Raw genomic sequence first — 15,347 nt, forward strand, 5'->3', positions numbered from 1 at the left:
TTCTTTTTCGGAGCATAATATTTAACATATTTGAATGAAATGGCTTACAGCTTCTGCTTGAAGCCGTAAGACTGTAGCAGACGACGCTGGAAAGATGAAAGGAGAAGGTTAAGCCAACACCCACAATTAACGGATACACAGGTCGTTACTTAGGGCAAATGATTATTTCAGTACACGCACTTCAATTATAGGCCACAAGAACATCTGAATCCACAAGCAGGAAGATTAGACAAATCCATGTACTTCCCATCATTCCCATGGTGGTACAACGACTGAGTTCGATGGCGCCAGAGTTCCCTCTAGTAATTATTGTAAGAAACTATGCTCCAGCGTCTGTGAAGCTGTACGCTTACCTAGGTCAATTACTCGCCCTGATCCTGAGAAGAAAATTTACAGAAGAATAAAAATGGGTCGGAGCGCATACGGTTGACAATGTCAGCTCCTGACTGGAAGCTTACCAATCATCACTGAAAAGGAAAGTGTAAACTCAGTGCATTTTACCGGTGCTGACATATAGGGCAGAAACTTGGAGGTTGGCAAAGGAGCTCGAGAAAAGTTAAGGACTGCGCAAAGAGCAATTGAACGAAAAATGCTATGCGTAACCTTAAGAGACAGGAAAACAGCGGTACGGATCAGAGAGCAAACAAGGATGGCCGACATTCTAATTAACATTAAGAGAAAAAAAATGGAGCTGGGCAGGCCATGTAATGCGTAGGATGGATAACCGGTGGACCATTAGAGTTACTGAATGGGTGCCAAGAGAAAGGAAGGGCCGTCGAGGACGGCAGAAATCTGGGTGTAGTGATGAAATTAAGAAATCCGCAAGCGCAAGTAGGAATCAGTTGGCGCAGGACAGGCGTAATTGGAATCATGAATATCCTGGCATATTGTATCGGGAAGAACATCACCAATATTCAGCAGTTATTATTTTTATTGTAAACAGCCAGCTTTTTATTTTCTAATTGTCCAAGCATTACAATAACATAGCCAAAACACTTAAACTGTAAGCGAAGATAATCCGAGAAGGCTCTATTTCAGGGGAAGGAGGGGCAGAAATTGGCTTCACCTTCACCTTCACCAAAGGAGGGGAAAAGGCAGCAAAATGTGACCGTCGAATAGCTGTCAAGTCTCAACATTTATTTGGCGGCGCTTTAGTAATGTGTGTGAGGAGTGGTGGTGTGGGCGGGTATGGGAGGGGAGGCTATGCCGCTAAATTTCTGGGGGGGGGTGTTGCCGAGCCCCCCCCCCCCCCCCTGGGTACGTGCCTGATGATTATGATGCCCATACTATAGCAAAAATCCACAACAAAGGAATACACAGGAAGCGAAAAGTACATTTAAAGTAAATATGAAGCACTGAATACAAGCTTATACAACATTTCTCATATTGCGTAACACGAGTAGAGATAGCACATGCGTGTGCGCCAGTTTCTTGCACGCCGACGACGACTGAAATAAATGGAAAATTGTATAGTATTTCATTGCCCACTACATTAAAAGCTTCGCTTCACATAGAATCCTATTCGCGCGTTGTATTTGCGTAATTATTTATTCCAAGTTTCTTCCTATTTCACCCTTTGAACGAGTTACGCGTCAGGTGCTTTTGCGAATGGTTATTAGGGAGAGACAGCAAAGACTTCACCTGTACCCACCCATTTGGTCAAGACTCACCATCGGACCGGTGACTCACATTATCAAATAACGTTATCGAAAACGAAATTCTACGGCGCTTCAGAGACGAGAGACAGCTTGCGTGCGAGCATTATTGCTAGAGCTGGTCTTTCTATTTTTTTCACTTTGCCAATCCAAAGTGAACCTCACAATGCAGTTTATCGATTATGATTTGGGCAGGCGATGTTGGTAATCAGCAATTCTTCAGTGGCCCAGCACACACCATTCGAAGCAAACCGTCTCGCTGGTTTAATTCCTGCAACTGCTCAGTACAGAAAGACTGGTCGCTGATAATGGAAACAGAAACCGGTCCATGCTCTCACTCGTGCAGTGCGACAGAGAAAAAAACCATTAAATTATGGGGTTTTACGTGCCAAAACCACTTTCTGATTATGAGGCGCGCTGTAGTGGAGGACTCCGGAAATTTCGACCACCTGGGGTTCTTTAACGTGTACCTAAATCTAAGTACACGGGTGTTCTCGCATTTCGCCACCATCGAAATGCGGCCGCCTTGGCCGGGATTCGATCCCGCGACCTCGTGCTCAGCAGCCTAACACCATAGCCACTGAGCAACCGCGGCGGGTATGCAGTGCGTCATGCGCGCGCCCTGTTCGTCTCAGGCAACTAGCTCATTTTGGCCCGAAATAAGTAGGCTTGTGATGCTGGTTTAATGGTACAGCAATTTCACTTGCACACATTCATATGTAGTATACTGGAAGGCCAGAGTTTTCCTAAAATTCTAAAATGATACGTGAATTTTATCAACTATAAAATCAGTTTTCTTCAAAATGATACAGAAACGCTTTCATTAGCTGCTGTTTTGAAAGAAAGGTTTTCTTTTTGTACGTTGAGGAAGTGATGGTTTATTGCTCATAGATCCTGAGAAATGATTGTTTATTCTGCGTAGAACATGAGAAGATGAGTTCTGTTTTGATGCATGGTCGGGAATGTGTGCATTTTTGTGAAATGTTAGAATTCCAGCTAAATGAGAAGTATCATAAAATCCGCAGTGTATCAGGTATAAATCGAAGCAAAAGATTTGATTTAACAATCCTGGGTGCCCATCACAGCCTCTGGCGCACGTGAATGATACAGTATTACTGCAATCCATATGCAAGACCTACGTGGATGAACTTCAGAGAAGGCGTGAACGCCTATCTTTAGGTACAATGCCCTCCGAAATGGCTGCCAAAGTTGCCAAATAATTTCAGTTGGATTGCAGTAGCATTGGTTCGTATATGCTATCTGTATATATATATTCATGCGCGTGTTCGAATATATGTTGTGTTGTTGGGGAAAATATGTGCAAATGAGGAGAGGAAAAAGAAAACAAATTATCCTGAGTCAATGTTTACAGCATTAGGATGTTGTGCTGGGAGGCTGATGTTTGATGCCACGATCGGACACTCGAATTTTTTTGAACGCTATCACCATTCTCTGGGAACTTGCCCCAGTTTGTGGCACGTATATATATATTTATGCATATATGTCCGTGCCCGACCTCTTTACCGCCAACGATTATGTAAGCAGGTTCTCCTAGTTAAACTGGGTAGAGGACCAGACTGCTGTGCTGAGGGAACCACGTGCAACAGCGACCGTCGAGTCAACGTGACTCGTCGACTAAACAATTCGCGGTAAGTTGTGTTCTTCAATTATACTCTCCGATGTCAACTTGGGCCGCTGGGTATGTGTCACTTGTTGTGTACGGCGCCTTATTATAATAAATGGTCTCGAAACCATATAATAAAAAAATATCCACACTTAATCTTTGCAATCGCCGGTTATTTTTAAACGATGGATCTACTAGCACTTTTTTTTCTATATAAGAGGACAAAAAATTGCGAACAGTAACCTAACTGCACACCACCGCGATATGCCTTAGGTGCGCCAAAGAATGCTTTCCAAAAATGATTAGCTTGACGCCCATGGTATTCCTCTTCGAACTCATGGCATGGACAAGCTTGTTTCTGTTACACCTATTACGCAGCTTCCGTCCACGTTTGTGGCAGAATTGGCTAGTCTAATGTAGTTATAGCAGTAGTAAACGTACGTAGTGCAAAAAAGGAGAGAGGACGACGGTTGAGCTGCTGGTTTACTAGCACAGACAGTACAGGTAATCAACGAATGCGGTCTGCAGCCTCTAAGATAATCGAATACCTTCTCTTGTGAAATGGCTCAATCCATGTAGCATCAAGCCATTTGGTGGGCTGAGACCAGCTTCAAAGCGACTGCAGCCGAATAAAGTTGGCGCCGGGTTTCAAGAGCACATGTGTGACTGGCAGCTATGTTGCGAAAATTAGCAGAATACTTGAAACTCTATGTATATACATATATATGGCGGCCAAAAATCCATTTACCGCACAGTGATGGCAACTACTTGTGTACCGCTAGACTTGTTAGGCCACTTCAAGCTCTAGCTAATCGAAGACTGCCTTGCTTTCAGTTAAAGAAGTGCTACGTGTTACTTTTTTTTATTTCGCGCCTGCAGAATATAAATCACCTGTGATAGAGCTGCGCCCGATTGCAGAAAGGTACTATAAGTAGGCCTCTGAAGCATTATTATTATTTCCTTCAAAAACAATATAATCCCAGAACAGATCTACATGAATAGGTATTAGTAACGCGAGGAAGTAAAGCACACACTTGATTTGCTAATATAGGTTCCACTTGAGGCAAATAAAGCGTTACCAGTTTTTAAGAAACTGTGTAATAAACTGTAGTAAGTCAATCACGCACCATAGTTAAAAACAGTCGATCATACCATAACGAAATCACATAAAAGTAGGCACGAAGATTGCCGTGAGTATCTGATGACTAACGATGATGGGATGTCAAAAAGTTTAGTACCGAAAAATTATCAAATCCTTCAACTATATTTTTCTTTCCAGCAGTCCCCCACGACGTCCTGCACTATTCAAGAGTATACACAGATCACTACTCGTTTCACAAACTCTTCGGTAACTCTAGTTTTTAGCAAAACCTGGTGATGCGACTAGAGGCGCCAAGAAGCGTTTCATAACCATTTTATAGATAAAAAAAAACAAAGCTACATTCCTCACGAAGTTTAGAGTTTTACATGTGGCGAATGTCAGCAAAAATGTGCTGGGAAATTGTAGCTTATGTATATTATTAGCGGCTAAACAAAACTGCTAAATTCCCCTTTCGATTCCGTTTATAATAAATATATTAAAACACTTACAAACATCCCCCGTTTCCCTCGCAGAACCAAAAAACGGCAGATATTTCATGTATAGTTAAAATAGGGACTGCTTCCTTGGTGACAAGTACCGAAAGCTTGAAGTGTTTAGGTTAAATGCAGGATTTAAGTACAATTATGGAATACTCGTCTTCTTCAATTTTTCTGTGTTCTGCTAGAAAGGTAGTTGCTTTGTCCCGGTTTCGTCATTGAACTATAAGAGGCACTTTGGTTAAATTTCTCATGAAGTAGGAAGCATGTTTTTACGGACAAACGGTGCATTCTTATTAGATACTGATGGGCTTGTTGCTCAGCAACGACAATGAAGCAGCGCGCTAAAAACTGATACCGTAACACACACATGAAAAAGATCATACACAGGCACTGGACTGCAAGTCCAGCTTTATGGCTCAAGGATCCGCCTTTTCTAGTTTCGTGTGAGAAGCGGTTTCGGTTGTGAGGCTTGAACAGTACCAACATTAAAAACAATAAACCTAGGTGACATCTCTTGATCCCCATTACAGAAATAATCCAAGATAGCGGCGCACTTTCTCGGAGAATGATGCTGTGTCGTTCAATAAATCTGTGCAGTTTAATTGGAGCCTTTTAGAAAGTCTAATCCAAGAGTTTCAATTACGCTCTGAAAACTGAGGTTATTACCTGTGCAATTTTCAATACAACCTAAAATAACTGTAGGAAGCTAAGGACTTCAAACTCAATTGAAATAAGGCGAATGGTAAGTATTTTGCGAGGTGAAACCGTCACGTTCCTGACCTACTTAGAAAAGTTCCACACAACTGCTGAACCATTCTTTTATTGCTGCGTGTATTCCTTATCCGACATAAAAATTTGCAAAGGAAAGGGAAGTGGAGGTAGGAAGAGGACATTATAGGCGATGTTTTGCATAGCGATATATTTGCGGGTCGTTTACTTCTTTTGTAAAATTTTCTGAATAAATGGTCGAAAGCGCTACATGTGTGCAAGGTTTCGTGGTGATCCAGTTATATATGCGCAACGTTTATCGTATATAATTTACTCACACACAACGTAAATTTTTATTTCAAGAGCATGACAGAAACAGGCTCACTGGAAGTTGTCCTACTGAAAGAAGTGCTCCTATTCTGATTGCTATTGGTACCACAGATGTCGACTTAATGGCACGGAAGTTTGGTTATATGGGAGCTTTAATAGTGTTAGCAATATATATGCCTTGGTGTGTATAATCACTGGCATTGTATGTATAAGCGATTGTTTTTCAAGTTCTTCAGTCCTCTATTAGCCGTTTAACACATCTGAAAACATAAATATGTTGTTAATGATTTGACGTTGGACAATAGCAAGTCAAATAGTATTTTTTTACATTCGAGAATAGTAAGTTCTGTTTACTTTGGTTGGGCGAGTGAGTAAAACTTATTTGCACCAATGGCATCCAGCATTGAAAATTTTGATGTTGATTTGCCGTGTATTGTTACATAGTCAGACAGGTTGTATGCCAGACGAGTTCAATGCGCCTCCACTGAGAGAGTTAGTTTGTGCTAATATGGCGCAATACTCTTAACCGTACTCAAAATATCCATTCACAGTATATGTACTGGTGAGTGTTTATCCATGCTCTTGAATAATCTATCATCTCCGTAACACGGCTGGATAGCTAATTGCTTTGCTGCAGTGGTGCTATAGATTCAATTCTTGTTCAATTCTGCGTCAATTGTGCTGCAGCTGCTGTTGTCTGGTTCCGTGATTTTTCCAGCGAGGAGAGAACAGTTGCTTCAGCGTAATGGATAAAAGGAAAGCTGCGAATTTCCAACGTACCGCAACAATAGCCGGACAGGCAACTGCGCCACAGATGCTGAGATCAATGACCTCAAGAGCAGCTACACTTGCGCCCGATTCGTGGCCTGCCATGCGAGCGAATTGGTAAATGGGGATGTTAGCTTAGCAAAGAAAAATACATACCTCGCAACAGAAATTGGAAGCTGCGCTTGGGATCATGAAGCTTGAACTTGTTCTGCAGTCTGAACTTAGTCTGGTCTCTCAAACCTCAAACATAGCGCTAGGACCTAATTGGGGATTAGTTGCGCGAAAGTTACTTACAGGTATTTTCACTAAGAAATGAAGAAAACCTTTCGTATTTCGAGTCCACAAGCAATGAAATAGTTAAGTAGTTTATTTGTGTTGTTGTTTTCGTGTCAACTACTGATAAGCGGCAATTTGTTTCTCACAACTACTTTACACACTGATGTACGAATTGTTATTCTTCGTGCGCGCACGAATTTGGTCTGCTTCACTGCAGCTGTTAGCAATATTGCAATCAGCTCCATAAATACGCCAAGAACAACAGCCCATATGTGCTTCCTTTAACGTTTATGTATCTTTCACTTAATTGTATAGCCTTTATAACGATAGACTAAAAAAAGATTCAGGTGAAGTTTCGCACGCTAATTTTCATTATTGGAGGTAGGGGTCAACTTCATCCCAGTCTACAGGAGCGTAGCTTTCTACCTGGGAACCTGGAACGTCGACACTGCTAAATGGAGCTGCATTGCATACCTCTTCTCCCAGCAGTCGCGAGGCGATGAAGAATATTGCTGCGAATGAATGAAAAAACGGGTCGACATGTTATGCTTCCGTTCTAGCAATTCCAATAAGGAGTCTTTATTTAGGCGCAATGACATTATTACATGTAGGACTGAAAAGTATAGGCTAAGAATATTTTTACGTATCGTAAATGTATTTGTAACATAACTTTTGTGGCAATTCCTACGCACATTTGTACACTCTAAATATAATTTTTTTAACGCAAAACTTGTCGCAACCGATAGTGTGTGACGCGGCCCCGGTAACGGTATTGTAAATTTGTATTGTATTGTAAACTGTAAATTTTTTGCGGGCAGGCATATTCTGAGGCGCCCTCCTATCTAAGCCGGTTTGTAGAAGGTTAGCTATCACGCGTGTTCTAACTACTGAAGTCAATTGCGTTATTGTGTAGAGAAAATATCTAGAAATATATTTATTTGAAAAAATTCCACTCCATAGTGCGTGTTTCGAAAAACAACAACAAAGCTGGATTGTAAAAAATATTGTGGGTCTCCAGATTCGTGCATGATCACACAGATCAATAGCTATATCTAGGTAATTAGATTTATGTTAGCAAAGAAACATTAGGATTGTGAGGGTAGCCTTCGTAAAGGGTTCCAAAAAAAGTTTGAACAGCGGAGGTTCTTCAACGCACAGATTAACTGAACTACACGAGCGTTTCTTTTTTCACTTTGCCCTCATCGAAACGCTGACAATAGTCCAGCAATTGAAACCTCTAGTGTGTGCAAAGCAATAGAACGTGATGGAGCCCACCTCTGGGTATAGAGCCACTGCGATTACTACTTTGACGAACCCCAGTGCCGACTACGAGAGCTTTTGAGCACCATGAGCATTTACTCAATAATAAAAAAAATGGAAAAACCACCTACCGATTGCGACCGAGATAAAGTTGAAGAGCCCAAAAATATGGGTAATTTTCCTGAGACAATTCACGTACATACTATTGGGACTCGTCCATCTGATGAAAAATGAAAAGATATGATTAGCAAGATGCATATGGGCTTTAACAGTGGCAAGGTATGAAGGTTCATTTGATATTTTTTTCCTCAAGCCTTGCGCATGAATGTGATAGTTGTAATGGCCATCCACCAAATCATACACATGCATATAAGTTAACTTTTTGTTGCATATTTCTGAAGCAGACCTCCAGTGGTGATCAGACCCTCGTACCACACTGAGATCTTTCGCAAAGCATTTTAGCTTCCCTATTGTCGCTTCGCCAGTTTTCGTTTAGAAGTCCGAAAGTAACTGAGAATGACGCAATATAATTTAAAGTGCATTACACAAAATGCAGAAATTCAGAAATGTTGACCTGATAGAAAAGGCAGCATTGCTATTAAATGTTGGATTACGCTACAATTTTGCGGCGGAGGGGAGGAACACACAAAATAGATCACTACGGCAACTATCTATTTATTCCCTGGTATGCGGAATAATTACAAGATAATTCTTGTATTTATAATTCTTGTATTTATAAATACAAGATAATTCTTGTATTTATTGGCCTGGCCCTTGAATAAATCAGTAGTTGCAAGTAGCGCTCCGTTGTGTGTTTCTCGCCTGTGCGTCCCGCCAAATTGCTGCGCAATCCAACATGTAGTATGCTGTACCTACACGCCCACTCTGCAACCTTTGTGGTATTCTTTGTATTTATTTACATTGTTATCATAAGCCCAGTTATAATGACATTTAAACGCTCCAACAAACGTGCATCGAATTATAAATGAGCATAAAAATCACAGAGCCTGTTGGAATGAGAAAAAAAGAAGAGTCTGACCTTGCACAGGCGTTCATATTATTCCGAAGCAATACACGCGAGTACGTTCCACCTAGATGGAACCCGAACGTGAGGCCTAGCGGGAAGCTACGCGAGGCTTGACAGCACGAGTCATGTGTTGCAGACACCACCTGGCAACGTTTGTAACAACATACGCGTGTACATGTTCTAGCGGAGGGATAAATGGGAGTGCCTTCTATCATTCGGAACGAACGTGGTCGAGCAGAGTAAAGAGAACTTGCGCCGAGAGCGACGTTTTGCGTCGTTATGGATTTTCGTACCACGCTGAGTCAGCATGTAAAAGCGGCCTATTTTCCTTCATTTTGCATTTGTCGACATATTATTTCGATTGATTTTGTGCTGCCTAAATTATCGGCCTACAGCCCATATAGACCATGTTTTATTTGGGAAGCATAGTAGAATTAAGAAATGTACATAGTTTTCACACTCTAAAACGGAAGGTACGTCAAGGAAAAGTCTAGCGGCCGCATGGACTACTATAAAATTATTCAAAATGACATGTGGCCATGTGAGTGAACAATAGACTTCAGTATTTAAGCGAGTGTCCGAAGCTGTCATGTCGACACCCATAATAACCAGTAAAGGAAAAGCACTGTATTTTATTGAGTGTTCAATATTGCCTGTATTTTGGTTCGTTGCCATTTCCAGCTAGTCCATAAGCATTTGCGAAGTAGATATTGAGGAACAGTCATATTCCTGCAGCCTTAAAACCTGGCCTTCGAAGCATGTGACGTAACCTCATACCGTACACTTGTAGATGTTAGTTAGGAAGGGAGAAATGAATGTTGCGATTTCATGAAAAAGAAGTGAAATTTGACTTTGTTGCTACAGATCAATCATCACGTAATATGTGTCAAACCTAACTAACAAAAAAAGTGAACGGACACTGTCGCTATTCACAACAAAACTCTCTCAATAAAACGCGGCCAGTGTATCTTAGCCGCTGCTTGACAGGTAGGCGTCATTTTCCGGACAAAAGAAAGAGTAATCTAGAAGATATGGAAGCTCACCATGGCTTCCCGAACGCTAGCGATTGTGTTAATTTTCCTTCTGCTTTTTTGTACGACAAGCAGAGCCATCTTTTTCAAGGCACATGATTACTGTTGCCCTCTGTAGCCCCTTAGTCACTCGGGTCTGCTTTTCTTTAGCATACGTGGGGACTGTTCTGATATATCGTTTTGTACCTTTTAGTTGAATGTTTCAGGTGCATGAGAGAGAGAGAGAGAATCAACTTTTGTGCTGAGCCCTTAGTGACGGTTGGTGCGCGCTGGCACCAGATGGGGTGGAACCTTCTTCTCAGGTCCCATATGTGTCCAGCAGTTCCTGGCCCCTAGCCGCCAGCGCTAGCTGGGTGGGTAGGTCGGGGCTGGACAACAAGGTCTCCCATCGCTCGGGGGGGTTGGGGCTGGGGAGGGTGGGGGGTAGGGATGGTGGGGGGTTCTTGAGCTTAGTGCACTCTGCAAGGATGTGTGCTAGAGTGCCTTTTGACCGTCTGCAAAAAGGGCATGAAGTGTCATGCTCTGTTGGGAACATCTTATGCAAGAGCACTGGATTCATCTTATGCAAGAGCACCGTTTGCGTTTCTATCTATCCTATGTTCTGGTCGGTGCACATTAGACCGCTATGAAATTAAGGTTCAATGTCTTACAGCTGCACGCAGAGCCGCCCGGGTGGTCGTAGTGGATGTTTAGGAATAATTACAAATCACCGGGGGGGTTCAGCCCTAGTAAAAGTGAACATTTATTACTTGTGCATCTACAGTTGAGAGAATCTTTATTCAATATTGTTTCAATAATGTTTCATAGATTACTGACACATACACGTGTCACATACGGAGAGACGTAAGTTAATACAGTGGTTCGTTTCGAACATGGTTGGATCAGCCCAACAGCCCGATGCTCTCCTAATTGGCCCATTGACTAACTAGTGACCCATGCGGGTAGACAAATCGTAAGATACCTACTGAAAATTGCGCGAAGTATTCCATGACTGATAATCGCATTTAAAGCAAAACAATCAATTAAGATATTTTTGCGTCTAAGTAAGATAAATAACCAGGAAATATTAAAGAAAAGAAAATGACGATTGCACAGCGCCCATTCCTTCAACGCCCAAATAAATCTCTTTTTCTTGGTACAAGAACCATGAAGACACGCTCACTTCGTGGGAGCTTTTCGTCCAGGAGCTCGAACCATCTTTTGGGTATTTTAGTGCAAAAAAGAAATGCGCTCAACAGACGCTCTCGCAACGGGCTCAGGTTCTCGGTGAGATCTGTACTACTCATAATAAACAAAAATTAAGTGATAAACTGTACAAAATATTCAACTCTTGAATGTATCAAGATGACATAGTTGGATATTTTTTGAAACGAGTAGCTGAGATATGTACAAATTTTTGATCAGTAAGTAAAGCTTGTAGTAAGTGTGTGACCTCTTTCGTCATTGCAGAACCTTTGAGACACTGAAGATGCGAAAGATAGCACCAAAGTTTGGTTGCTTGGCTGTGGATGTGGATAGGAGCTCAACTATAGACCTTGCGCCAACCACACTGTACATTCTTCATCGCGAGGAGTTGGTCCCCCGAGGAGAGATGTGCCGGCGATCACACGGCATCACTGGTGCGTTCTCGCCACACGAGACGACAAGCACGGCTGCTTCGATCGCATGTCACCTGATGGTAAAAGTATCAACTGTTGTGTATAGGTCTGCCCCACAGAGCAGGAGGACCAAGAACTATCAAAATCTTGACTACCACCACTACCCTCACTGTACACAGTCTTTCTGGCGGCCAATGCCTAGCCATGATGTATCTGACCGACCTGCCAGTATGCGGTCAACACCAACGTGCCTGACTACATTGAGGAGCATCGCAATTTTTTATCTCTGCCGATGCGCTTTCAATGTGGTGTCTCGGGTCATAGAGTGAGGTCTTGCAATGGACGCCCAACAACGTGGAATGGTCGATCCAGGTTTTCAACGATAACCATATATCCAATGAGGACAACTCAACTGCAGCACACAACGTCGTGGTCAGCTTGCGCTCCTGCTGGCAATTATTACTGGGAGACAAGCTTTCGGAATTGTTCGCCGCCAGTAGTTTGAAGGCCACCAACATCCTCTCGTTCACCCCGTTTACCTCGATCTCCATCGCCACTGCGTCGCTCCGCCTCGCCTTCGCAATTGAAAAACTAACCAGCATGGTGGATGGGGGGTGAGGTCATTAGAAAGACGCTATCGACAGAAATGTTCCTGCAGTTCTTGTGATTAAGGACAAAGTGCACGTAGTTGGTGTTTCTGCAAGGGCTTTAGCGGATACCAGAACAACTGTATTGTTATGTTTCTCACTGTTAAAGATCTCTTAGGGCGCAAAGTTGTATTTCGGCGGGACCGGGCCACAACGTTTTGTGGAGTCAGTGGTTAGTCGTTGCGTCCTGTTTGTCTGTGCGCAGTCGAAGTATCCTTGGGCGGGGGATTGTTGGCGACAGAGTTTGCAGATATACGCTGATAGACGTACGAAGGTATTTTTGGCATTGACGTTTTGCGACAGCGTGGTGACACCGTGGACTGCTGTACGGGAGAAGTTTTCATCGATGGCCATAATTCGCCTGGCTCTTAGAGGAGGCGTGTAGTTAAGACGAACTTTGTCTTCGTACACATACTGTTCTGCCTGCGTCCACCGCTCTGGGCCTTCGGGTTGTATGTCGAAGTGAAGTTTCAGACAGTTTTGATGCCTCAGTCCAGCCACTGCGTCTAAACTGTGTGCAGATGAACGTTTTTGTCCCTGTCTTCTGCTCATTATAAAAAAATTCGCTAAGCAGAATGGAATGCCATATCCTGATGGATACACTTTCTAAGCATCTGTCAGAGTTCGACTTTGCGCAGCCGGACAAAAGGTTCTCGAGTTCTTGTCTGGAACACGTCATACTACACATAGGGGACCTGCGCCCTCGATAAGACAAAAGAATTAGCGCGTCTCGCCTAACGAGCGCAAGATAACCGGTTAACAAGTGAGTCACATGTTGAAAAATGTAGTAATACGAGAGTCCTCAAGTCCTCGGGCCGTTACAGTCACAAAAACGACCAACCACTTCCCCATCTGGTCTCCTTCAACCTTCCTCCCAGCTTACCCTTCTGGGAAGTTGGAGTTGATCTCCTAGGCCCTTTTCCTCAGTAATACTTCACACGCTACTGCGAGACAGCTTTCATAGCATACACCACTGCCACTGAAGTGTCGCTCATCCTAATTTCCGTTAATATCCTTTGACATGGACCGCCTTGTGTTAATATAAGCGACCGCAGACGTCAATTCAAAGCAATGACCATGTAAACCGGAATAACTGCTGTCAAATTATTCCTTCTGTACTGTCATCAGTGAGGGAAAAGTAATGCTAGGAGCCCAGGGCTGCCAGCACTTTTTACCCCACCTATAGGCGGCGGGGCACAAAGCTAAGGCAATTTGATATAGAGTGAAAGTGAAAGGTGTGGCATTTATTGTCCAGCGGATTGCACTTATTTGTCTAGCGGAAACACAGAGTTTGGTGTTGGTCCAAAAAGACCAGGCAATGATGCGGTGCAATAATTGCAGTTCTATTGCTTACCACTGTAACTCATTAGGCAAGCTTCACTGTGGAGTGCAGTTAATAGTAAAACCCCCTTGTGGCTTAATAGGGCAGCGTAAAGTATAGTTTGTCTTTACGACGTATTAAAGCGGACCGTATTTACCCCTCTGAGGAAATGACTGTGCAACGAAACGGGAATTCAGCACCATGAATTAAGCTCGTAGACTGAGGAAAGGATGACGGCAGCTTTATTATACACCACTCTTATACACCATACAGGTTCTTGACATCAAGACGCGTGTCATATGGCGCGTACGTAATCAGGAAAATGGAAAGAGTAGAGTGGCACCACGTATTTCTGTATACAGGCAGATTTCCTTCATCTTTCCAATATAAACTCGGGCTTTGAGGTTGGTAGCAAGGTAATATATAATGGTAGTAGTTGATGAGCTAAGGAATATCTGTTTTACTGTTCTTTTTTGTAAATTCTGTATTTCTGAAGACACATCTCATCTATAGCCATGTATTTCGCAAACTTTTGTAGGCTTTGAGAAAAAAAGAATATTCCGTTAAAAAACTTACACTATCTGCGACGCATACCTTAGTACTGTAAGGTATCTTGAGAAATACAAGAGGGGCACAGGATTGCTGTTTCTTGAGGTATAAGACTAAATTCATCACACTCAATTTCTTTTCTTATAATAAATTTATGATTATTATCATGGCTTTTGTGAGTACACATAAAAATATTTCGCATTACAACAAGCAACAGAACTATCGAAAAGATTGATTTCCCACACGTTCTTCATGTAGCATGGCTTATAGCTCTGTTGTCGCTACTTGCTTTATTTTTCTACTCGCATTTCCTTCTGTGAAAGTAAACGAAGAAACACCTTTGTGTATCAGGTCGCGAAAGTCAGCTTTACAAAATTCAAGACAGTTCTCGACGCAGTCTGGATCTTCTCGGTGGAGTAGTTGAACCATTTGAAGACCGTCCCCTGCGCTTCGGACGCCGCGAGGCGGCCGTTATACTGCAGCATGAGGGCCAGAATGAATCCTCTGGATTTGCTGGTACCCTAAACCCCTGTGGAAGCGGGCACCTGGAAATAAAAAAAAAACAACAACGCAATGCCAGTGTTTCAATACCTGATTTTCAATTCTGATCTATGAAGTAGTCTTAGAGCTCGTTTTATGCTTAGAACACGTATAGAAAAAAGTTTTTTTTTATCTCTTTATGGTGTTCTGTCCCCGAGGATGCAAACGCTAAAGCTCACCGCGTTATTAAAAGCGAAAGTGAAGCACCACGTTTTGTCGTTGAAAATAATAGTAAACGTCGAGTAAGACGACGAAATGACACAAATAAGAATAATATAGGAGTACTGTAGATCCTAAGTAGCCCCGTCACCTGAAGAGAGAGCTTTAGCGCGGTCCCGGCTACAACGCGGCCTCTACAAATACATGTAAAAGGCGAAAATGTTTTTCTGAGACAACACCACAACCGATTTTAATGAAATTTGTTGCATTCGA

General features: G+C 42.6%; 1 protein-coding gene across 2 annotated transcripts in view; it reads right to left on the reverse strand.

Annotated features, from left to right (window-relative positions):
- Positions 1–14,066: 14,066 nt before the first annotated feature.
- LOC135914280 (uncharacterized) overlaps positions 14,067–15,347 on the reverse strand; it is a 37,363-nt gene continuing 36,082 nt past the window's right edge. For both annotated transcript variants that reach the window (XR_010568263.1, XR_010568264.1), the window contains exon 4: positions 14,067–14,920. The gene's annotated coding sequence lies outside the window, so the exon portion shown is untranslated. The remainder of the gene's footprint in view (positions 14,921–15,347) is intronic.

Source organism: Dermacentor albipictus, chromosome 8 (genome assembly GCF_038994185.2).
Source record: "Dermacentor albipictus isolate Rhodes 1998 colony chromosome 8, USDA_Dalb.pri_finalv2, whole genome shotgun sequence".
NCBI classification, from domain to species: Eukaryota; Metazoa; Arthropoda; class Arachnida; order Ixodida; family Ixodidae; genus Dermacentor; species Dermacentor albipictus.